Source organism: Podarcis erhardii (genome assembly GCF_964252035.2).
Source record: "Podarcis erhardii genome assembly, chromosome: 14".
Classification (NCBI taxonomy): Eukaryota; Metazoa; Chordata; class Lepidosauria; order Squamata; family Lacertidae; genus Podarcis; species Podarcis erhardii.
The window spans coordinates 45,606,520-45,631,826 of NC_138503.1; the positions used below are offsets into that span (position 1 = coordinate 45,606,520).

At 46.3% G+C, this 25,307-nt stretch overlaps 2 long non-coding RNA genes across 4 annotated transcripts; one reads left to right on the forward strand and one right to left on the reverse strand.

The window, feature by feature from the left end:
- Positions 1-234: 234 nt before the first annotated feature.
- Positions 235-7,999, reverse strand: LOC309329367. 3 transcript variants are annotated; one of them, XR_014151083.1, is made up of 4 exons: positions 7,934-7,999; positions 5,162-7,678; positions 2,011-4,187; positions 235-1,766 (listed from the first exon to the last, which is right to left on the reverse strand). It is a non-coding gene; the product is annotated as an uncharacterized lncRNA (long non-coding RNA). The 3 variants fall into 3 exon arrangements; XR_014151084.1 differs by having other exon boundaries at positions 5,162-7,993; XR_014151085.1 differs by lacking the exons at positions 5,162-7,678; positions 7,934-7,999 and having other exon boundaries at positions 2,011-4,329.
- Positions 1,776-18,208, forward strand: LOC309329429. The gene is made up of 2 exons (XR_014151159.1): positions 1,776-2,006; positions 18,013-18,208. It is a non-coding gene; the product is annotated as an uncharacterized lncRNA (long non-coding RNA).
- The last annotated feature ends 7,099 nt before the right edge of the window (positions 18,209-25,307 follow it).

Consider the following 25,307-nt stretch of genomic DNA (forward strand, 5'->3'; position numbering starts at 1 on the left):
AACAACCTTTTATTTGCATCAGCCACTAGCCATAGCAATAAAATAAGAATACAATGTACTGAAGATAGAAGTAAAAACCTAACTATACAAATTACATTCTGCAGGTTTACAAAAAAACAATGTTCTTGTTCCCCCCCACCTTGCACAAAAAACCCAAACCATTTTAGAGTTAATAAGGAATGTAGCACAAGCTGTAGAGGAGGGAACAGGTTTTCCCAGCCAGATTTTTAAAAAAAGAAGTTCCAGTTGCTTGTTGATCAATGAGAGCAACCTCAGATGAAGACTGCGCTGAATCGTTTCTATCACCCATTCTTCTTGTTCAAATCATGGGTTTGAGAAAGAGCCCTGCGACATAGTCTCACACTATTCATGGCCACTTGGAAGGGGACTGATCCAGCTGGAGTGACAGCAGAAGGCTGGGGAACCCTGAGCTTCCAGAGATTGTTGGACTCCCAATTCCCATCAGCCCCAACCAACATGGCAAATGGGATGATGGGAGATCGTAGCTGATGAAGGGCCAAATGTCCCCAGCCCTGAACTTAACTCCTCTCCACAGTCTTTGCAACATGGAGCCCACCAACTGTTACCGGACTCCATGGTGATTGGCTGGGCTGCTGGGAGCTGGAATCTGGCAGCATCCAGAGAGGCATTAGGTGGGATCTCCCCGTTTTTCCAAGATGTGCTGCCATTGAGCAGCTTGTGCTTGCCGATCAGAAGGTTGGCAGCTTGAATCCCCATGATGGGGTGAGCTCTCATTGCTCTGTCCCAGCTCCTGCCAACCTAGCAGTTCTAAAGCACACCAGTGCAAGTAGATAAATAGGTACCGCTCCGGCGGGAAGCTAAACTGTGTTTCTGTGCGCTCTGGTTTCCGTCACAGTGTCCCGTTACGCCAGAAGCGGTTTAGTTCTGCTGGCTGCATGACCCGGAAAGCTGTCTGTGGACAAACGCCAGCTCCCTCAGCCTGAAAGCGAGTTGAGCGCAGCAACCCCATAGTCACCTTTGACTGGACTTGACCGTCCAGGGGTCCTTTACATTTACATGCTTACAGCAGTGTCATACCACTTCAAACCACCATGATTTCCCACCAGAGAATCCTGGGCACTGTAGTTTTAAGGTGCTAAGAGTTGTCAGGAGAGCTACGGTTCCCAGAGTTCCCTGGGAAGAAGGGCAGATTTGTTAAAACCACCATGGAAAACGTAGTTCTGGGAGATGAAGAGGACTCTCCTAAGAACTCTCAGCACCCTTAACAGCTCCCAGGATCGTTTGGGGAGGACTGTTCAAAGCGGTGTGACACTGCTTTAAAGGTGTCGTGCAGACGGGACCTGGGTCTCTCAATAGCAACCCCATAGTCGTCTTTGACTGGACTTAACCGTCCATGGGTCCTTTACCTTTTATTTTATTTTATTTTATTTTACTTTTGCTGCCATGTAAGGACTAGATCCATCTTGCAACCCTTTTGCACCCAGCAAGCTGGGAAAGGAGCAAAGGTCAGCAGCAGAGGTTCCACGTTCAATCTGTCTCCAGGTAGGATTGAGAAGCTCCTTCCTGAACCCCTGGACAGCTGCTACTTGTCATAGAATTGTAGAGTTGGAAGGGGGGGTCCCCAGGATCATCTGTTATTAATAATCTTTTATTACGAGGATTGCATTTATAAAAAGATACGAGCAAGGGGGGGAAGTGAGAATGCACAAAAAAAGAATACTGTTCTATTACCCTCCATTTATACAGATGTGTATATTCTTATCCTAATACACGATTGTCAATAACTTAATACAGTGGTACCTTGGGTTAAGTACTTAATTCGTTCCGGAGGTCCGTTCTTAACCTGAAACTGTTCTTAACCTGAAGCACCACTTTAGCTAATGGGGCCTCCTGCTGCTGCCGCACCGCCGGAGCCCGATTTCTGTTCTCATCCTGAAGCAAAGTTCTTAACCTGAAGCACTATTTTTGGGTTAGCGGAGTCTGTAACCTGAAGTGTATGTAACCTGAAGCATCTGTAACCCGAGGTACCACTGTATAGTCTGGGGAGACTCATTCCAAACACCATTGAAGTAGGTTTATATGTTACCAATGGTAGCTTACAGCTAGAATTTTGATCCATTCCATTTATCTGTTGACGGTATCGTAATCTGTTGAAGGTCTTCCTAATGTTTTGGTGGAATCTCTTTCCTCATTGCAGACACAACTGGAAGGACTAGGAGACACAACACTGCAATAATAAGACAAACAGTGGGTCATTGCTTGTGGCCTTTGTCGTGGTTTTCAGGAAATCCTTGCTTACTGCCGCCAAACGCTGCGCTCTCTCCGTGAGCCGTGACAAAGGCAAACTGCTCGGCTCCCCTGCTCTCCCCGCCCCTGGGCAGCGAGAGAATAAATATGGAATTTGCTTGCATATTTGTTCTACAAAGCTTCTGGCCTCGGCCGGCTCTCGACGTCTGCCAGATGAGCAGATGTTTTGGCTGTAGAGGATTCCACCGCAAACTGTGCAGCTCCTTGCTGCAAAGGCGGTTTTGTTTAAGCGAAGACAGAAGTGTCCTTGTGTAGGCCGACGGCTCTGGCTCCAGGCTAGAATCAAAAGTGACGTTCCGTTTCCCGTGCCCCCGCGCGCACACACACACACCCAAAACAGAAGCATTTCTCTCCAGCTGCAGTGCTGGCCCAGGCACTTGGGCACCCGGGATGCAATTTCCCATGCCCTAAAAAAAATAAGGAGTCCGGCCACACAGCCCAAAAGTACTGCAAAGAGTTAGGGGGCTTTTGTAGCCCACCAGAACAGCTAGACATCAAGTTAAAAAAAGGTAAAGGGACCCCTGACCATTAGGTCCAGTCGTGACCGACTCTGGGGTTGCGGTGCTCATCTTGCTTTACTGGCCAAGGGAGCCGGCGTACAGCTTCCGGGTCATGTGGCCAGCATGACTAAGCCACTTCTGCCGAACCAGAGCAGCACATGGAAACGCCGTTTACCTTCCCGCCGGAGCGGTACCTATTTATCTACTTGCACTTTAACGTGCTTTCAAATTGCTAGGTGGGCAGGAGCAGGGACGGAGCAACGGGAGCTCACCCCGTTGCGGGGATTCGAACCGCCGACCTTCTGATCGGCAAGTACTAGGCTCTGTGGTTTAACCCACAGCGCCACCTGCGTCCCTAGACATCAAGTACATCATGGCAATGTTGGGAATCTTTTTCCAGGCCGGGGGCTAGCATAGACTGGTTGGATACAGAGGAATGGTGGAAGGAACCAGCTGAGGAACCCCTAAGGCAGCATTTCTCAACCTGTGGGTCCCCAGATGTTGTTGAACTACAACTCCCATCAGCCCTAGCTAGCAAGGCCAGAGCTCAGGGATGATGGGAGTTGTAGTCCAACAACATCTGGGGACCCACAGGTTGAGTGCTGCCCTAAGAAGGCTCAGAGCCTAGGGATTGGGAGTGGGATGACAATGAGTGGTCAGAGGGAGAAGAGAGAGAACCCTGGGAAGAGTGAGGTGTCAGAAGCTGAAGGGGGAACAGGGCTCAGTGAGCAGGGAGAGCCTGTGGCAGAGAGCAGTCCAGAATCCGAGGCAGAAGCAGAGGCTGGAGGGGAGCAGGGCCAAGAGGCAGAGATTAGGCAAGCTGCTAAAGAAGTCAATGGGTCTCCCCCTTCTGCGGCAACCAGCTTCCCTCCCTGCCAGTCTTCCAGAACCAGAAGAGGTAAAGAAGGCAGAGCAAAGACAATCAAGGCCGGGGGTGGAGCCTGAGGACACCGCTGGCATCCATCTCTTGACCAAGTCAAACTGCTGCCAATACTTATCTTTTAGGTATTGCATGTGCACAGATCCAGCGCATGCTTAAGGCAACCATTTGGCACGCGGCAAGAACGGTTTATTGAACAGCAGCCCGAATTGGAAGCATTTATCCACCGCCGCCCGCATTCCGCAGAGCAAAGAAGCTAATTTACGTTAGTAATTACAAGAGCTGAACAGAACAGGGCAGTTAATTAGAAGATGATCGGGCGATGCTGAAGGCAAGCAAGATGCAGAACAAGCTGAAGCAGATGGCATTTTTTAATTTTATTTTTGGAGCCTGCTGGATCAGGCCAAACAGGGGGCCCTCATCCTGTTCTTAACAGTGGCCAACAAGATTGCCCCCTAGGGAGGCCCACAAGCAGGAACTGAGTCCTCCAAGTGGATTCAGAACAGGCATAGACTAAGCTATCTAGAAAGATGGCCTGTCTTATCACGTGTGTTTACTGCTCTGGGCTCCGTTGGGAAGGCGGCTGGGATATGAATGTAATTAATATTGTTACTGCTATCATTTTATTTTAGTATTATCATTTAATAGAATAGTATTCTATGCTTGCGCGGGTGGCGCTGTGGGTAAAACCTCAGTGCCTAGGACTTGCCGATCATATGGTCGACGGTTCGAATCCCCGTGGCGGGGTGAGCTCCCGCCGTTCGGTCCCAACTCCTGCCCACCTAGCAGTTCGAAAGCACCCCTAAGTGCAAGTAGATAAATAGGTACCGCTTTATAGCGGGAAGGTAAACGGCGTTTCCATGTGCTGCGCTGGTGCTGGCTCGCCAGAGCAGCTTCGTCACGCTGGCCACGTGACCCGGAAGTGTCTCCGGACAGCGCTGGCTCCCGGCCTCTTAAACGAGATGAGCGCGTAACCCTAGAGTCGGACACGACTGGCCCGTACGGGCAGAGGTACCTTTACCTTTTTATTCTATGCTTGTAAGCTGCGCCAGGGATGCGGAACCGAAGAGGTGCCGTGCAAAGTTTAGAAGCAAATAAGCAAAGCCGCTGGGCCCTTCCAAACTGTGCCCAAATCCTCAGTGTGCACCAGTTCCTTATCACTCTTGTTTACTGCTGATTAGGGTGAAAATATTTCCCTTTTCAACAATGCCCTTAGCAGTGAATGAAATGGGAGTGGGGGGGAGAGGGAGGCTCAGGAAAGCCAGCCAAAGCAAAGTCTGAAGTCTGCCTTGTTATTTGTGCTATGTAGCCACTATAAAATGCAGCTGCTAAAATGGGAACAAGGCAGCCTCCAGAAGTCACTGGACTCCAGCTCCCATCAGCCATCTCTGTTGGCCTCGCTGGGATGGATGGGAGCTGGGGTTCACCAAGATGTGGGCACACACGGTTGAAGAACATGTCCCTGGACTCCCTAGATCAGGCACAAACAAACTCGGCCCTCCAGATGTTTTGGGACTACAACTCCCATGATCCCTAGCTAACAGGACCAGTGGTCAGGGATGGTGGGAATTGTAGTCCCAAAACATCTGGAGGGCCGAGTTTGCCTATGCTTACCCTAGATGGTGGGCAAGGCTGATCTACAAGTCTGAAGGTCCCTCCAGACTAGGGCTGGGCGATATAATGTTAAATCGTCCCAAACCAGTTTGAAGTCCACAGCGTGATATCGGTTTCAAAAATTTTTACCTGCCGATATATCCCAACTCGTGATATGTTTGCATGTGTGTGCTATGCAAAAACCAGAATGGGGGAAAAACCATTAAGCCAACTACTGTCTCTACATAGCTCCATTCTTATTTCAGGCATCCTGATATATCAGTATATGGGGATGTTTAGTTGGTGATATATCATGATGTTGAAAACCAGTTCTCACCTAGCCCTACTCCAGACTGGTCTGTGCATGTGTCCTGCAACATGTCAAAGATGCAATAAAAGGGACCCCTGACCATTAGGTCCAGTCGCGGATGACTCTGGGGTTGCGGCGCTCATCTCGCTTTATTGGCCGAGGGAGCCGGCGTACAGCTTCCGGGTCATGTGGCCAGCATGACTAAGCGGCCTCTGGTGAACCAGAGCAGCGCACAGAAACGCCGTTTACCTTCCTATCAGACCGGTACCTATTTATCTACTTGCACTTTGATGTGCTTTCGAACTGCTAGGTTGGCAGGAGCTGGGACCGAGCAACGGGAGCTCACCTTGTCGCAGGGATTTGAACCGCCGACCTTCCGATCAGCAAGTCCTAGGCCCTGTGGTTTAATCCACAGCGCCACCCGCATCCCGACCAAAGATGCAATAATAGTGCATTAATGGTAAATTTATTCTGGGCTGTCCATGTATTGTCTAAGCTCTATTGCTTCTTCTGCAATGTTCCCCACAACATTTCTGCATTACTGACGTTGGGGGCAGCTTTGCACTACAGCGCAACAAAAAAGACACAAGCAGTTTTTCCTAATGCAAATGCTCTTTTCACTGACGCATGCATGTCTATTTACATTTTCCCCAAAATATTTGCATCCTTGTAAGCATTCTCTGGCTGTAGAGCTGCACTGCAGAATTTGTGTGACTTTGAAAGGATGGCTCCTCTTTAAATCGGAACAGAATTGAATTCCTTGCCCCCCCCCATCCCTTCAAAGCTTTGCATGGCTTCAGTGCAGATTCCCTTCCCAAGGTAAGGGCAGTGCCAGATTTACATATAAGCTAAACAAGCTATATCTTAGGGCCCCTCTCTCTTGGGGGCCCCCAAAAAATTTAAAGGGGGAAAAAACTGGATGTACATTTCCAAAATAGAAGATAAAAACCAAATAAAATAAAACCTACATACAGCAACAGTGTTTTGTGTTGTGTAGGCTCCTATGATGCAAGTCATGGGCCCCACCTGCTAGCCTGCTCCCTCAAATATCACTGGTTTGCTCCTTTCTATATATAGGGTGCCTACGTTCTGCATGGACTGGTTGCATGGCAACATGTGCAAATGGCTTGAGATACCTATTAGGTCCATAAATTACCATATAGCATATATTCAACACAAAAAACATTTGTTGTTGTCAAAGGACAGCTGGACATATAAAGGGCCCCATTACCTTCAGCGGCGTCGGGCCTCATCAAACCTAAATCCGGCCCTGGGTAAGGGTCACAGCCATCGCTCTGCCACTTTAAACTCTAGCTCCGCAAACCAGGGGCATTATGCCTGCAGTGGACTGCCCACTAGGCAATGCAGCCTTCAGGCTGGGAAAGCTTCCTCAGCCCTGCTGTACATATTACCATATGTATGAATATAAGCCACACTATTTCCCCAAATTCCGACTGTGCGGCTTAAATTTGCGACGTTACAAAACGGGCTTTTACAATATCGCTGCTGAAACAGACATGCGGTAAAACGGACCCCAAAAAAACTTTTTATTGCCGATTTGCAAGCTTAAGACTGTTTATCCCACTTGTGGGTCCTCTCTGGTACCCGTAGGATTTTCTTATACATTTGCCATTTAAAGGTGTGAGTGCCTGCGGAATTGTAGCAATTGAATAGCAATTTGCAATTTTAGCAATTGTAACTTTTTGGGTAGTCTCTCCCCCCCCCCCCTAGAATTTTAAAGGTGTGGCTTATTTGTGGGTGCAGCTTATATTCAGGCCAATACAGTACTTACTACAAAGAATGGAGGTAGATGGAGGTAGAAACTGTCTCTCATGCCTTGTTACACTGCCGTTTCTACGGGGATATAAGCTCAGTATTTATTACACCTGCTATGCAAAAATCTCCAAATGAATCCGAACTTCAGTGTCTAAAATTCTGGTAGAGGACAAGGATCCTGAGATCACGTTAAGGATAGCCAAATTCTGTGTGATTGCCATAAAACTTAGGGAACAAGCTGTGCTATCATCATGATTAAGGCCTTAAACGATAATTTTAGGTTATATTTTAGTGACTTAAGTTTTAATTTATATATTTTTTAAACTGTTGCTATACAGTCATACATCGGGTTAAATGTGCTTCGAGTTGAGCGTGTTCGAGTTGCACTCCTTGGCAACCCGGAAGTAATGGAGCACATTACTTCCGGGTTTTGCTGCTTGCGCAGACGCTCAAAATGACGTCACGCGCATGCGCAGAAGCATCAAAAAGCGACGCGTGTGTGCAGACACACCGTCGCTAGTTACGTTTACCTCTAGATGCGAATGGGGCTCCAGAACGGATCCCATTCGTATCTAGAGGTACCACTGTATCTGTTTTGTCCGTGTTATACCTAATTGCAAATTCAAATGTATCCCTAACGTGTTTTATGACACCAGTTACAGATAGGTAGCCGTGTTGGTCTGTCATGGTCAAAACAAAATAAAAAAATTCCTTCCAGTAGCAAAATAAAAAAATTCCTTCCAGTGTTTTATGACTTCCTTGATATTGTATGTGAGCTGGAACTGGTCTGTGACCGAAGTAATAAACTCATTCATACGGTACTCACTACAAAGAAAGTCCCGGCTTGTTCAATGGCGTTTATTCCCAGGCTGGTATGCCCAGGCCTGCCGTCAGATTCGGAACAAAACGCATCATGTATTTTGGCCTGCAGTCAGCTCAGCTCTCAGCTATGGCAAGGCTCCCAGACCGCTTGGGCTGTTGTCCTGTGTTTGCTTCCTAATGGGTTTCAAAGATCAAGAGCGCTCGGAGCGTTTGCTCGCCATCTACCTGCTTTTCCCCAAGGGTGTCATCACCCAGAAACTCCCAGGGCAGGGTGTTCCTGAATGCGCCAAACGGCAGCAAAGATGAATGCGCCAGACATTTAGACAATGCCTGCAATCCACAGGACCTTCCCCGAGCATTTGACATTTCAGGCTATGCTCAGTTTCCTTCATGGCTGGGTCACAGCACATGCTGCTGCGGGAAACGGTGTGCACGGCTACCACTTTTATGAAGTGTTGTAAACAAAAATCTGCCCTTTTTCCCTTATGGGGTATCCTAGAGCCCATATAGAGTCCTATTGGTAGGAGAAAATAACAGGCCAACCAGAGAATATTGAGAAGCAAAGCAGCTAGTAAGCCTAGGTCTTTATTGATCTGTTGCAACAGGGTGCTCCCCTCACACGCAGGAAAGGAGGCGGAACCCAGAACCAAGGTGTGCCTGCCCTCATACAGAAATTTTAAATTCCCTGCTCTAGAGCTCAAGACCACCCCTCCATACATCATACATACATCACAGAAGGGGTGTAGCCCAAGACCACATCCCAGATACATCATACCTACATCACAGAAAAGGGGGTCTACAGCAGAAATCTGAGTGCGTTGTTTATCTCCTCTGACAGGTTACCTGTTAATGCTCACTGGATTGGATACCCTGGGGATCCTGGCCAGTCTTTTGTAATGATAAATATTTAGTTCCTGAGCCAGGTCATAGGCTCACCCTATTCAAACACAGACATACCCTTAAAGACAGGATTTGTGAAGGAAAAGACAATGAAAAAGACCATTTTCCTTTGAGCTTCCAGAGAAATCATTTGGTCAGTTTGGTAAACAAAAACAGTCACAGGTCGGTCTTCCTGTGTCATGTGCTGATCTATGTACGTGCTTGGTTGGTACATTTATGAACATTTATTATATATCTAAGACCTTAAAATTCTTATCACAGAAGCAAGCTCCCCTTCCAATGCTATTGCTTTTGTATTGTGCTAATGCACAACTGCACCTTAGGCTCCCAGGAGAATCAGAAAAGCTGGCTGGATCAGAACAAGGGCCCATCTAATTCAGCATCCTGCTTCGTCTCCACCTCCCATTTGGCCTCCTTGCCTTTCACCCCACCAAATCCCACCAACACTGATGGAATCCCCACCACTCGCAGCAAGCCAAGTCCTCTGGGCGACAGCCAAACCATGTGAGAAAATTCAGGGCTTCATTCATCCCCACAGTATACTCCAGAGAAGCAGGCTGTTCTCTATGACCTGCATCCCCATGCCTTCCAAAGAGGATGGGCTTCTCTCTCTCCTGACTGGGCCAGGAGTGCAGGAGAACAGGGGCAGCGTTCCAGAAAAAGCAGGCAGACAAAAGTCTTCCTCCCTCTCTCATAACACGTCCAGTGCCGATGCTGAATGTTGGACGATTGGGGAGAGATAAAAGGAAATATTTCTTCACGCAGTACATAGTTAAAAAGGGGGCAGTGATGGTGTCCAACCTGGGTGTGTTATAAGAATTTAGGGTCTCAAATATATAAATTAAATGTTCATAAATTTACAAGGCAAACACATTCAGTGATACCTCAGGTTAAGTACTTAATTCGTTCCGGAGGTCCATTCTTAACCTGAAACTGTTCTTAACCTGAAGCACCACTTTAGCTAATGGGGCCTCCTGCTGCCGCCGCGCTGCCGGAGCCCAATTTCTGTTCTCATCCTGAAGCAAAGTTCTTAACCTGGAGCACTATTTCTGGGTTAGCGGAGTCTGTAACCCGAAGTGTATGTAACCCGAGGTAGCACTGTACATAAGTATATAAACCACGTGTCTGAAATAGGACAGAAGAGCAATCCTGAAACTATTTTGACTCTCCCAAATTGACCTCAAATGTTTCTCTGCATGGAAGAAGGAAATGGGAAAGTGTCATATTTACCATTGCAAAAGAATGGCCAGGCTGCCAAAGTAAAGCCATCACTTGCCATTGTCAGGTATCCTGCCACACAGGATTTCTGTTGTAGACCGTCTCCTCCTGTGATGTTGTTAGGAGCTCATCCTACACTTGAGTAGAACTCTGGCAGAGACACATGCCCGACTGGCATGTTCTCTCCCTCCTGGTCGATCGTTCGGGAGCTTCAAAAGCTTTCTTCAGCCTGAACATTACAGCGACTGATGCCAACAGACATCGGCACACTTAGGGATCCTCAGAGTCTTCGCAGCTTGCATAACAGAACTCAGCAACTCAGCATTTTGGCTAATCCACTTTATTTACATATAAACACACACGGAGCACTGCAACATGGCTCCCTCTCTCTCTAGCGTCAGACAGCAAAGAGAAAAAGAACAAAGGACAATAGTCCCACTTCATAGTCACACAAACATCCTGTCTCCGTCACTTCCCACTTTGTGGAGCCAAAACATACACTGTCATGTGAAAGACAACAATCCCATGACTGCAATCACGGAGCAGGAATTCTAACAGTATGTATGATATGATGCTCTTCCGGCTTGTCAACATCCTCCTTAAATTGTGGTACCCAGAATTGGATGCAGCGTTCCAGGTGTGGTCTGACCAAGGCAGCATAGAGTGGATTAAAAGAGGATTATTAGACAAATGCACAGAGGAGAGGGTTATCCGTGGCTATTAACCATGATGGCTCTGATCTGCCTCCACGACTGGAGTCAGTATTGCTCCCTTATACCAATTTCTGGAAATCTCAGGAGGGGAGATGGTGCCTGTGTTCAGGTCCTACTTGTGAGTTTCTCACAGGCAGAGTCTGGTTGGACACCAAGAGAACGGGAAGCTGAACTAGATGGACCCTGGTCTGACCCAGCAGGACTCTTCTGATCATAGCTGTAAACTTTCCCCTTTTCTTCCGAGGAATCCTATTCGGAATAAGGGAATTCCCCTTTTAAAAGGGGAAGCGTTGACAGCTATGCTTCTGATGTTTTTATGAGTTCTCGTAGCAACCAGCAGATATAGCACATGGTTGATTTAAGCAAAAGGAGCCACTGGCAACTGGTTGCTCTGGCAAGCGGTCAGAATCCTGCTCAGATTCTAACATAAGCTGGCAATGTTCAGGGTATTTATTCCAAAGAGATGAATCACTGAGCTGCGAGAAAGAAGAAGAAAACACAAGTCATTGGCGCTTTTATCTAGATTTTTTTTAAAAAAAGAAGAAAGAACACATTTTTTTTAAAGAGATTCTTTTCAGCCCTTCACTGGATATTCAGGAAATTGCTGCAACTTCCAGAGTATTAATCACACACTGATGGGGTGCCAAAGATGTGAGGCAGGAATGCTGAGCAAACCAACCCGCGCTGAGGAATTCTGGAATGGGTTTGTAGGGGAAAGGGAAGAGGAAGGTCTGGGAGGATTAAATTCTCCTGCTCCTTCCAGCTGGGATCAGTTCCCCTCTCCAGAGGGAACCAACCTACTAAAGGCCATTAATCATTATGGCCTGACGCATCTCCCAGTCCTCAAGTCTAGAGCGAGGGAGATAAGACTGTCTTCTACCTCCCCAGATGTCTTCAGGGCCATTCAGTTGCCCCTCACAATCTACAGGCTGCCAGCTTCCTTCTGAGCTTTCCAATGGGGGAGATATATATATATATGTGTGTATTTTCTGCTCTATAAGACTCACTTTTTCCCTCCTAAAAAGTAAGGGGAAATGTGTGTGCGTCTTATGGAGCGAATGCAGGCTGCGCAGCTATCCCAGAAGCCAGAACAGCAAGAGGGATTGCTGCTTTCACTGCGCAGCGATCCCTCTTGCTGTTCTGGCTTCTGAGATTCAGAATTTTTTTTCCCCTTGTTTTCCTCCTCCAAAAACTAGGTGTGTCTTGTGGTCTGGTGCGTCTTATAGAGTGAAAAATACGGTATATATATATATATATATATATGCTTTCGTAGATTTTCACGGGTACAGGAATGCAGGTTTTGGTGTCCTCGGGTGTCTTCCCGTGTAAAAGTTGGGGTGTCTAGGCGACGTTTCGACGAGGTCTCACTCGTCATCTTCAGGCTGGTGCTTTCGGCTTCTTGTTACTGGAACAGAGCAGGATCTCAGTGTTTGAGTTCCTATAAATACTGTAGAGGGGGTGTGGTGTATAGCCTCCAATGTTCTGGGCAGAGAGGAAGTTCCCAGGCTAGTGTGCCTTTTCTTCTTTTGTTCCTTAATTACTTGAGAGATATCTTGAGTGATTTCTTGAGTGATATCCTGAGTACCACTTAGGTGGGTCATTAGGTGTGGATTAGTTGTTAAAGTCTTTGTGTCTTGACCTCTTGAAGCCAAGCCAGAGCACAACTAAGTACAGTACAGCCATCTTCTCAGGAAAACTCTTCACAAAGTTCAAGAGGTCAAGACACAAAGACTTTAACAACTAATCCACACCTAATGACCCACCTAAGTGGTACTCAGGATATCACTCAAGAAATCACTCAAGATATCTCTCAAGTAATTAAGGAACAAAAGAAGAAAAGGCACACTAGCCTGGGAACTTCCTCTCTGCCCAGAACATTGGAGGCTATACACCACACCCCCTCTACAGTATTTATAGGAACTCAAACACTGAGATCCTGCTCTGTTCCAGTAACAAGAAGCCGAAAGCACCAGCCTGAAGATGACGAGTGAGACCTCGTCGAAACGTCGCCTAGACACCCCAACTTTTACACGGGAAGACACCCGAGGACACCAAAACCTGCATATATATATATATACTCAAGAAAATCACCATTTTATAGTTCAAATCAGGGAAAATGAATACAGTAAATGGACAAAAGTACAAAGAACATGCATTACATGGGGAAAGGAAAGGAATCCACGATCGGAGGTGGTAACAACGAAACTGACCAATCACCCTGCTAAATTCCAACCCCTACTTCACACATTAAACGCTCACTTCTGTCCAAGACTCAGGAAACACCGTGACAGGAAATGAGGCCGCCATTGGGGTGGCAACAGAACTGACAATTCACCATGCTACAGAAGAAACTATTTTTTAAAAAAGTTTCTTCTCCCGTTAGATTCACAACACTGGAGCCTTATTCTCTGGCTTCCAAAGGCTAAACTACAGGTAACATTGCTGTTTTGCTATTAGCATCCAATCAGAATTGGGACATCTGTGAAAGACAGAGAAGGCTGCTGCTGCTGTTTTTAAACCCTCTCCTCCTGTCTGAGGCACCCCAGAAACTTCTATTTAACAAAGAATGCTGCAGCACGATTGCTGACAGGAGTGATGTCTTGTCACCATATAACACCTGTGCACAGAGATCAAGAAGAATCCTGAGAACTAGTCTGTTAATAAAATAATATTTATTAAAATTTTCAAGGATTACAAAAAGCAAAAGTAAAAACAATAACACCAGGCAAAAACAAAACAACACATCACAACAAGAGAAAAGAAAAAAGAAAACACAACTAATCTTCCCAACTTATTTTTCATTCACTTATTCCCTTGACCTCACACCTCCCTTTTTTGTATTCTAATTCAATTATCTATTTCAGCAAATCCTTTCCATCTTTTCTTATTTTTGTTCTGTAATTAATCTCAATATAATATAACTTTACTTTCCCTCCTTTCACCAATTTTTTCTTTTTCTTTTTTCTTCTTCCCTTAACCTTATTTTAACATTAAAACTAAAATGCTTGTGTGTGTTTAATTCCTTATAACATTTCTGCTAAATCCATAAAATATCAATCCATCATTTTTCTATCACTCATTAATTTTGCGATATTTCTATATATAAACTTTAAATTTTCCAATCTTCTTCCATCAACTCCTCTCCCTGGTTTCGGATTCTGCCAGTCCTTTCCGTCAATTCCATTCCATCAACCTGGGGATCTTATGTCCGAGGCTCTTAACTCTTTTCCATGTCCCCAGATCTTCTTCATATCCTTTAATGCTAGTCTGTTAAGGGCAGTGTTTTTTTCTGAGGGTACACAGGGGTACACATACCCCTAAACAATGGATATATATTTAAAATCTCAGCAGCATCACCCTCCAGCTTGATGTGGACAGAGGCCCCATGGGTGGAAATACAGGGCGAACTGCATCTTGTATTGAATCAATACAGGACGTAGGATTTTACACTGAAATACTGGACGGTTCTGTATTACTTAGGATGGGTGGCAACGCTATGTAACTGTTGCCCTCTCTTAACTCTGTGGACTTCATCTGCATACCTCTGCTTGCTTGATCACTGGATAAGGAGGGCAGTCAGCAAAGGAAGAATGGGTACAAAAACTTACGGAATATGCAGGAAAGGCGAAACTTACCAGAAGAATAAGACATTAAGATAACAAACTCTTTTTAAATAAAAGAATGGAAATGGTTTGTCGAATATTTACAAAGCAAATATTTACAGATGAATTGCAGACAGATAAAAACATTAGAAAGGATTATTGTAATAACCTGCAGTTTCGTAAGTGAAAATAGGGACGTCCGAAGGAAAAGTGAGATGCTGTTTTGCAGGGATTGGCCAGGTATACAAAGCATTTTTACAGGGGAGTAATAAATTTATACACATTCTCTTAAAACACACCCTTGCCACGCACATGCACACGAACACAGCACATTCAAGCACTTTCTTTCTAAAGACAGATAAAGTAGACTTGCTTTGAGTCCGTTCCAGGAGGGCAATGCAAGAAAGCATGCCGATTTTGATTATTTATACATCGTTCTTAAAGGCACCGCCAGCAGAAACAAGAATGAAAGTCAGAGCAAAAAAATATTAAAATGCAAGTGTCAGGGAACTGCCATCGGAGAGACAGGTGGTGGACAGGCTCCAGGAGAATAGGAGAGAATCTGCAGCAGAAGAGGGAACCAGCAGGGGGAGTGCAGGAGTCACAGCGGAGGGGAGGCTCTGGGATGCTTCCAGTGAGAGTAGTGGAGAGGTAACGGGACCCCCGTTGGGAACTCCCACCCTTCGCCGGAAACTGTCACGCAGAGAGTCACGAGGCGCATGTCCGTCAAACAGCTTTTATGTTGGCGTAAATTCCGTAGACGCCCACTGTCAGATTCTACCAGCGACTGACGGAGTCATGCTTTGGGGGCTCCGTTAGTGCCTCGGTTTGGATGACCAGCCAAACCCCAGAGGGATCAAGCTTTTACGCACAAGCAGCTCATTATCCCATCACAGCAAGGAACAGAATCAGCACAATAGCCTAAACTGGCCTTCCCAACCCGAGATTATCCAGTAGTTTTGGACTACAACTCCCATCAGCCCCCTACCATCACAGCCATGATGCCTGAGGCTGATGGGAGTTGTAGTCCAAAGCATCTGGAGGGCCTCAGTTAAAGGAGATTGGCTTGAGCAAATCAAAAGGCCTGTGCCTTTGAGTTGAAACGGCATCCGAGTTGGCACCAGGCAATCTTCCCTCAGAAAAGCATTCCCAAGTCAGGGTGCTACAACAGATAAGGCCCCGTCACAAGTAGGGATGGGGGGAGAGAGAAATTCAATTCAGTGGTAAGACAAACTTACCAAACACACATTTTTCCAAAACAAATAGTAAACGAAAACACCATCATCCTTCAAAATTGGCACTTCTCCAAATTTTGAAATTCAGTTCTCTACCCAAGTAAGTAATGTGTATTTTAAAAGCCTTGGCTAGAGTAAAGCCTGCATATTAATGCATATACAGTGGTAACTCGGGTTAAGTACTTAATTTGTTCCGGAGGTCTGTTCTTAACTTGAAGCTGTTCTTAACCTGAAGCACCACTTTAGCTAATGGGGCCTCCCGCTGCCACCGCGCCACCGGAGCACAATTTCTGTTCTCATCCTGAAGCAAAGTTCTTAACCCGAGGTACTATTTCTGGGTTAGCGGAGTCTGTAAGCTGAAGCGTATGTAACCTGAAGCGTATGTAACCCGAGGTACCACTGTACTAATGAAAACAGCATACAAAAGTTATATGTGGTGGGAAAATATGTACATTAGGCAAAACTACATACAAAAATGTGTATAATGGATAGATTTGCATTAAAATGCCGATGCAGAACAAACTGATGCAGGAATGTGTAGAACTGAGCTCGAGATTGAAAAAATAAGAAAAATAAGAAAGTGAAACCAAATTTGTGTAGATTTACTCATCCCTAAACCACACGCCATATGCATCCCTCCTCATCCCAAACTATTGCTGTCAGGTCTCTACCTGCAGGACTGATGCCTCCTACAGGTCAAATCCATCTGTTCCCAACTCTTTAATGGTCCTTAATGGTGCCCCAAATCCACCACCTTGGGGGTCTGCCTCACCTTACCTCATGGTCGAGAGCATGCAGTTAGGAAGAGTCATAACCATGCAGTGATCTTCCATCATGGCTGAAATATGGCTCCATAAATAACACGGTCAAATATTTTAACAGCCCTTCACTAGATTAATGTACTATTGCCTTGAAATGACAACTTGAGTTTAAAATAATAGAGTGCGGGGGGGCGGAATGCAGCTTACTTTGGGCCAAGTCAAATACCATCTGGCTCAACAACTCCCTAAATATTTGAAGCCACACCCCGGACTAGAAAAATGGGGTGGAGGGTAGGAGGAGGAGAGCAAAAGCTGGTTTTCAGCCACAATATATAGAGCTCCTGAGTCACGGAGGAATCTTGGAATCCTGGTCTTCCTCTTTCTCGTGAAACACAATCTTCAATGAGGGCCTTCTCGGTAGTGGCGCCTGCCCTGTGGAACGCCCTCCCATCAGATGTCAAGGAAATAAGCAACTACAATGGTACCTCAGGTTAAGTACTTCATTCGTTCTGGAGGTCCGTTCTTAACCTGAAACTGTTCTTAACCTGAAGCACCACTTTAGCTAATGGGGCCTCCTGCTGCTGCCACACCGCCAGAACACAATTTCTGTTCTCATCCTGAAGCAAAGTTCTTAACCTGAAGCACTATTTCTGGGTTAGCGGAGTCTGTAACCTGAAGCATATGTAACCCGAGGTAGCACTGTATCTTATTTTTAAAAGACATCTGAAGGCAGCCCCATTTAGGGAAGTTTAGGGAATGCTTAGTGTTGTATTGTGTCTTTAACATTCGGTTGAGAGTCACCCAGAGTGGGCAGGGTATAAATAATAATAATAATAATAATAATATTGTTATTATCTTACTACATCTGAGAGATTACAGAAGGGATAGAAAGAGCCACCAGCCATTACAGAAGGGAAACTGAGGATCTTCTAGTCCAAACTCTTGAATGCAGGATTGAGCCGCTGTGCCACACAGGGATCGAACCTGCAGCCTTGGCATTATGAGTACCACCCTCGAACCAACTGAGCTATGCCAGAGCTAGGCCTAAGGGCTTCTGCATTCCCAGTGGAATTTTGGATTTAGAAGACCTTGCCCTGAGGACTAAACTCAAAAGTTGCTCCTTAGCTCTTGAAAGGTGGGGTAGGGAGGGAGGAGGAAAGGCACGGAAAACTAAATTTTTCTTCACATGGCACATACAGTGGTACGTCAGGTTAAGTACTTAATTCGTTCCAGAGGTCTGTACTTAACCTGAAACTGTTGTTAACCTGAAGCACCACTTTAGCTAATGGGGCCTCCTGCTGCTGCCACACCGCCGGAGCACGATTTCTGTTCTCATCCTGAAGCAAAGTTCTTAACCTGAAGCGCTATTTCTAGGTTAGTGGAGTCTGTAACCTGAAGCGTCTGTAACGCGAGGTACCACTGTATAATGAAGGCGTCAGGCAAACTTCCCTAGGATTCTGGATGAGCCATTGGTCTGATCCTGCAAGCCTCTTCTGATGTTCCTGTGACAGCAAGGACCCTGCCTTAGAAGATACAATCCCAGATCTCAGTGTGTGTCCTGCTCATAGCTGTCAACTTTCAGATTTGAAAATAAGGAATCAGCAGCCTCACCTGTCCCGGGGACAGTCTACAGGATATCTAACAATCCGGGATAGCAGCAGGTTGCAGTGGGAAACGGTGCTGGAATAAGGGAATTTCCCGCCCAAAAAAGGGAAGGTTGACAGCTATGATCCTGCCACCCACAGGCCCAACAACCAGGTCCAAATTCCCTGCCGGATCTGGTTTTTTTCCAAAGTCACCAATCAGCCCAAGATGGAGAGTAGTTATCAGGCCCCTTCCACCTGTCAACTTAGCACACCAAAATATTTATCTGCTCGCTACAGTCAAAGCACGAGGCGTTGGCATTGGGCTCGACGAGCAAGCGGTCATCGAAAGAGATCCCGGCAACTTGCCCACAATGTTGCTTTTATTTTATTATTTTATAAAATTGTTATTCATTTTTCTTTTTCATTCATTACATACATCTCAAATCCTTAACATTTACTATGCATTCCTTCCTCCCCTCCCCTCCCAGGCTTCCCCCAACTCCCGCCTCTGGTTTGTTTCTCCTTTCACCCACTTTGCTACCTCCTGACAGAAAAAGTTACTGATAACATAACATCAAACCTAAAAACATAAAAGTAAAAGTAAGCACACCATAATCTTTATCTTCTACACATTTTCTAATACAGATAGTGTGAATGTTTATTTAAATCCACACAACGTTGCTTTTAATTACGCTTTTCTTTCTGGGAAGGAAATCTTGCCAGCAGGTATCAACGCTTCCTAAGCTCAGGACGGGACTAACCGCCCAGGAACTCCCAGCAAAAGTCCCAGAAGCAGTCCTGTTTTGCCAAAGAAACAAATACTATGGACAAAACCCTTGTCAAACTGGGAAGGGCCATGGCCTAGCGGTCATAGAATCATAGGATTGTAGAGTTAGGAGGGATCATTCAAGTCCAACCCGCTGCAAGGCAGGAATATTCAGCTGTCCCATCGAACCCGCAACCTTGGCGTTATCAGCACCATGCTCTAACCAACTGAGCTATCCGGGCAGAGCATCCGTCTTGCAGGCAGAAGGTCCCCTAAGCTAAGTTATACGAAAATCCAGCACTGCTCAAGAGGTTCCCCCAAATTCAGCTGAAAACCCAACTTTGATTTGCTCCTGGCAAACAGCTGAAAGCCTGCAAATTTTGATAATGAACCTGATTTGCAATGGTGGTTGAATAATTTTGATGGCAACTGTATCTGAGTTTCTAGCACTGCTTGCAGGGCTCTATTGAATGGCCTTCTGGTGTGTGGAAAGGCGACGCAAGCAGCCCAGGTGACTCAGGTGCTGTGGGACATGTAGGGGCAGCCCGACTGCGCCCTCGGATTTACTCCAAGACCCGTCCAACGAGAAGCACACGTTCCCAAGTCTCTCCCACTCCCGTCTCTAGCGAAACGCAACCCCATCCCTGCCAAGCCGCTCCCGGGAGGCCCCCATTGGCGCTTGAGACGTCTTCCCCGGATTTACGACTGACTAAACCCGTTGATCAACAGGTGGTCTTCCTCGGCGGGGTTTAGGCAGGGCTAAAAATAAGGCAAAGGTAAACGCAGCTCCGTGGGAGGTGTCTTCCTCCACAGCAAGCCGTGGCTCCAGCCTTGGAGAAAAGTCGGCCGACCTGAGTCCGGCCAACCGGAAGGATACTGCAAGAGCAATAAGGATTTTTAGGGGCATTATGGTGGTGCAAAAGAAACACATCTGCCCCCAAAAGTCCCTCATTTTCCCTGCGTTGAAGAGCTGGGTAAATAGGTTTACGTTTCACACTCGTACAAAGAGCTCCGAGCGCCAGGCGAGGTTGCAATACAATACGATAATCTTTATTATTGTCCCATACAGAACAACGAAATGGAAAAAATCTACACCAGACATTCAAAAACCAACAAGCCAGCTATCCCAGCCTGGTTAACCCCCTACAAACTCTGATACCCCATAATTAAATACATAATTAAAAATTCTCTGTCCTCCCACCTTTTCTCTGCACAACCACCTTGTGATGTAGGCTGAGAGAGAAAGTAACAGGCCTACGATGACGCAATGAACTTCATGGCTGAAAGGGGGTTTGCGCCTGGGTCTCCCAAGCTCTCGTCCGACTTCCTGACCAACCGCTACACCACAAAGTGAATCTTGGCAGTTCACACTAACCATGTATATAGTCTTAGCTTGTGGGTGTTTGGCAAGGTCCCTAATAAATGAAGCATTGAGATCCAGTGTTAGAAGACACCTTTTAATTAACGGACATGACTAACTAAGGCTATGAACAAGCCAGATATTTAAAGCACATCCCCTTCTAAAAAAAAATAAATCCCCAAAACTGTAGTTTAAGGGTGCTGGGAGTTGTAGCACAGTGAGGGGGTAAACTACAGTTCCCAAAAATGGACCGGGTGTGTGTGTCATGGTATGTAAACAGCCTTAGGTCCATTTGTTTCACTGCATCTAACTGAGTGGGGATATACAACCCTACATCACACAGCGGAAAGTCAGGCAGACCACGACAGTTTGAACATAACAGGCAAGCATTGAGAAAGAGCCCATTCACATGTTGCTGTCATAAACCCGGGTTTGCATACCAAGGCAATGTTGGCTCCCAAGTTTCTGGGCGGCCTTGGGTGAGAGAGTAAGTGCTTCCCTTATTTCCATCGTTGCCAACTGCCGAGGCTCCTCTGCCTCGATACCAGACAAAGCCAATGAGCAAGCAGGCAATGGCAGCCGCTCCTCTGCCTTTCTCACCGCTAGAATTGGCTCAATTATCCCCTCCAGGGGCAGGTAAACAAACATTGAACAGAGAGCCAAAGCAAATGGCAATTATGGGGCAGGTCTGCTATGCCACACAGAATTATTTGGATACAATTATGTACACACTGTGGGTCCCTATTTAACATATACAACCAGCATTAAGAGAGGAGGGATGGGCAAATTCGCCAGTTTTGGTTTCCCTCGGTTTTTCATTTTTCCAGTCTTCCACATTTTCACATCGGTTTGTGATTTTTATTTTTTTTAAGTCCTCATGAAAATTTGACAGCATCGGAGTGCAAATTTCTCCTAATAGACACATTTGCATGCATTTTGCCTAATATGCTTTTCTTTATTTTTTTTGCAAAGTGGTTTCCCCAAATATAAGGCATTTTTTGCAGGGTATTTTCACTAATGTATTCATATTTATGCACAGTTTACCCTGGTGTATGTATTTCTGCAGCCCTTCCTTGGCTGGAGGACTGCATTGCAGAGAACTGTGAATTTTGAAGGATGGATCTGTGTTTTGGTTCTCACACTGATTCAGAAAGTACCAGTTAGGAGAGTCTGCCTCCATAAGGGAACCGATTCTAATTTCTCCTACATCCAATATGCCAACATACTGGTAAGGTACTTCAAAGAACAAACACATTTGTACAAGCAATTTAACACATAGAGGTGATCCTTATTGCTGGTTGTGTACGTACAATTCCTTGCTACGTTCATCACACACAACGTTTTTAGATGTACATGCTGACAGAATCTGGGGTGGGGGAGAAGCCCATCGCCCCCGACAGTCAGGTTTCACCAGTCCAGCCTCCCACCTTCCCACAGGACGATTATGGCTCTCTCTCAAAACATGAAATCCTCATCCAAAATCCGTATTGGGTCCATGCCTTTCTTAGGCCAATCACACAGTCACAAAACAGCACACAAGCTTCTGAGTACCTCAGGACACTTCCTCAGGCTAGATGGTAAAGAAAACGAAGAGTTCTGGGGAACTCAGATGCCTTGGGGGCTAATTTTGAAGGGAACTCGGAAACTACAACTAAGCCAGAATGCGGCAGCTAGACTGGTGACAGGGAGTGGCCGCCGGGACCATATAACACGGATCCTAAAGGATCTTCACTGGCTCCCAGTATGTTTCCGAGCACAATTCAAAGTGTTGGTGCTGAGCTTTAAAGCCCTAAACGGCCTCAGTCCTGTATACCTGAAGGAGCGTCTCCACCCCCACCGTTCTGCCCGGACACTGAGGTCCAGCTCCGAGGGCCTTCTGGCGGTTCCCTCACTGCAAGAAGTGAAGTTACAGGGAACAAGGCAGAGGGCCTTCTCGGTAGTGGCACCCGCCCTGTGGAACGCCCTCCCATCAGATGTCAAAGGAAAAAATAACTACCAGACTTTTAGAAGACATCTGAAGGCAGCCCTGTTTAGGGAAGCTTTTAATATTTGATGAATTATTATGCTTTAATATTTTGCTGGAAGCCGCCCAGAGTGGCTGGGGAAACCCAGCCAGATGGGCAGGGTATAAATAATAAATTATTATTATTATAACAAATGAGAAGCTACAGGGAACCAGGCCAAGGGCCTTCTTGGTAGTGGCGCCCGCCCTGTGGAATGCCCTCCCATCAGATGTGAAGGAGATTAATAACTACACAACTTTTAGAAGACATCTGAAAGCAGCTCTGCATCAGGACATTTTTTATGTTTGACGCTTTATTTTGTTTTTATATGTGCTGGAAGCCGCCAAGAGTGGCCTGGGAAACCCAGCCAGATAGGCGGGTTGTTGTTGTTGTGGTGGTTGTTTTGTGATATTCTGGTTTGCCTAAGAAAGGTAAGGCCTCAATACGGATATGGGATTTTCCTTCTTTTTATGAAGAAGAGGAACATGAGCTAATTGGGTACTCTGCCCATAGTCAGAGGCATAAATAGACAAAGGAACAGGCCACGGGACCCTAGGCCCCCTCCTACTCCATGCTCTTTGCTTGGGGAGAGAGAATGGAGGTCTTGCTTGCCAAAACAAACCACAACCCAGCTGTCTGGAGCAAGAGCAGGATGATAATACAGTGGTACCTCGGGTTAAGAACTTAATTCGTTCTGGAGGTCTGTTCTTAACCTGAAACTGTTCTTAACCTGAGACACCACTTTAGCTAGTGGGGCCTCCCGCTGCCACCGTGCCATGATTTCTGTTCTCATCCTGAGGCAAAGTTCTTAACCCGAGGTACTATTTCTGGGTTAGCGGAGTCTGTAACCTGAAGCATCTGTAACCCGAGGTACCACTGTACTGTCCCTACAGCAGAGCGTTAAAACAGTTCTGTGGTCATGGCTCGTGTGTGTGTGTGTATGTATGGGGTTACATCATGCCCCTGCTTGGGGTAAAAAAGAAGGTCCTCGGAGCCAAAGGAGTGGACCCAGAAAATTCCTGGGACCTCAGAAAACATTTGCCTTTTATGTATGAAAACGAGCAATGACATTTTGAGTAAGCCTACATAAAACACATATACAGTGGCACCTTGGGTTAAGTACTTAATTCATTCTGGAGGTCCGTTCTTAACCTGAAACTGTTCTTAACCTGAGACACCACTTTAGCTAATGGGGCCTCCCGCTGTCACTGCGCCACGATTTCTGTTCTCATCCTGAAGCAAAGTTCTTAACCTGAGGTACTGTTTCTGGGTTAGCGGAGTCTGTAACCTGAAGCGTCTGTAACCCGAGGTACCACTGTATTCTTCTGCCAACGTGCCCCCCCCCCCCAGCAACTTCTCCCAGGGAACCCAGAGAGGTGGCACTGAAGTCCTGGCAAAAGATAGTGCGAGCAGGTAAGGCGAGAAGGCAGGTTTGCCTTGCCCCTCCCGCAGGAGATGTGCTCCGCCTACTGACGAGACTGCCGTCTGCCATTGAGGCCGAATAACCGCTAAGAAGGGAAGCTGACGGGCAGCTCTGGGAGCGTCAAAAGGGGAGGACACAAAGAATAGCTGCTCCAGGGTCAAAAACGCCTGCAAAGGATGATCCAGGGTTCTGTGGACCCGCCTGCTCATTTTCCATAACTCCTTTGCCTTACATTCTGTTGCAATCAGAGGCGTTCTTTTCCTCCCGCCAACTCTGCACTCCCACAAAAGAAAAAGCTCGTCCAACACGCTTTGGACACTTCAGACACTTTCTAACAGATTCAGCAAAGCCACCGTTGCACAACTACACGGTTCCTTCACAAACCGTAACATATTTTAAAAGATTCCAGATGTCAAAAAGGCACGCAGGGACTGGGCGCGGGGCATCTACGCAACGCTCGCAAAAACGTTTTGCAATGAGAACGCGCCGATCTTTTGGCAAGCTCTACCTAATAAACACCATCCAAGGTCAGGGCCGGCCCACCTGTGAGACAAGGTAAGGCAACCGCATCAGGCGGCAGGATCCACAGGGACAGCAGATCCTGATGTGGATCTTTATTTCCACTCACCTACCCATGTTCCTGATGCAGATATTCACTCACACCTTCTTCCCTGCTGGAGAGGGGGTGCCATTTTGTGGTTTGCCTCAGGTGTCAAAATGTCTTGAGCAAACCCTGACCAAGGTAATAACTATGGTAGTTGGCAGGCACATGGGGACGGGGAGTGATCACAAAGCTATGAGACATTCCTGGCCCCTTCACAAGGTTTTTAGGTGCCAGGCGAAAACATCTGGAGTTCAATTCTGAGTGGGGCACAGGTGAATATATTACAGTATTCAGTTTCAGGTTGGTTTTATTTTTTTGTTCAAATCTATGTTGCATCTTTGTTTTCATAATTCGCTCCAAGTTCATTTTCTGCAAAAAAGCAACTACTAAAACTTTTTTAAAGTGCGCAATGCGTAAATTCCTGTATCGTTAATGGGGAAAGGCCTGCTAGAAGCATGTGGTTTTTTTAAATCTGCTTTTCCTGTCACATGTTAATCTCGCAGCTGATTTCCTGTCCATGAGGGCTGCTGGAGTTCTCAAGGAATTTCCCCCGGACAAACGGAGGGACATTTCTCATATCACACGACCAGGGCTGGCCAAAAACATTTTGGCACCTGAGGCGAATCACAAAACGCCACCACGCTCCCTTCCCACAAGAGAACGAGGGGTGAGTGATTATCTACATCAGGAATTTAGGTTGCTCGACTTGTGGATGATTTGGTGCTTTTGCACAACAAAACTGTTTCCACTCACCCCCCAAAAAGGAAAAACACTCCTGGATATATATATATTTTACAGTAAGGAAATTGGCAGGGAAACACACTGAAAAAGTGTGGGGTAACAGGGACTTGGCGCAACATTGTATAAACTCCCCATACATAAATTAGAATGAATACCCAATAAACAGCGGAATTTGCACAAAACAATCAAGAGGAGAGCTCAAGAAACAGGCTGCCTGCAGGTGAC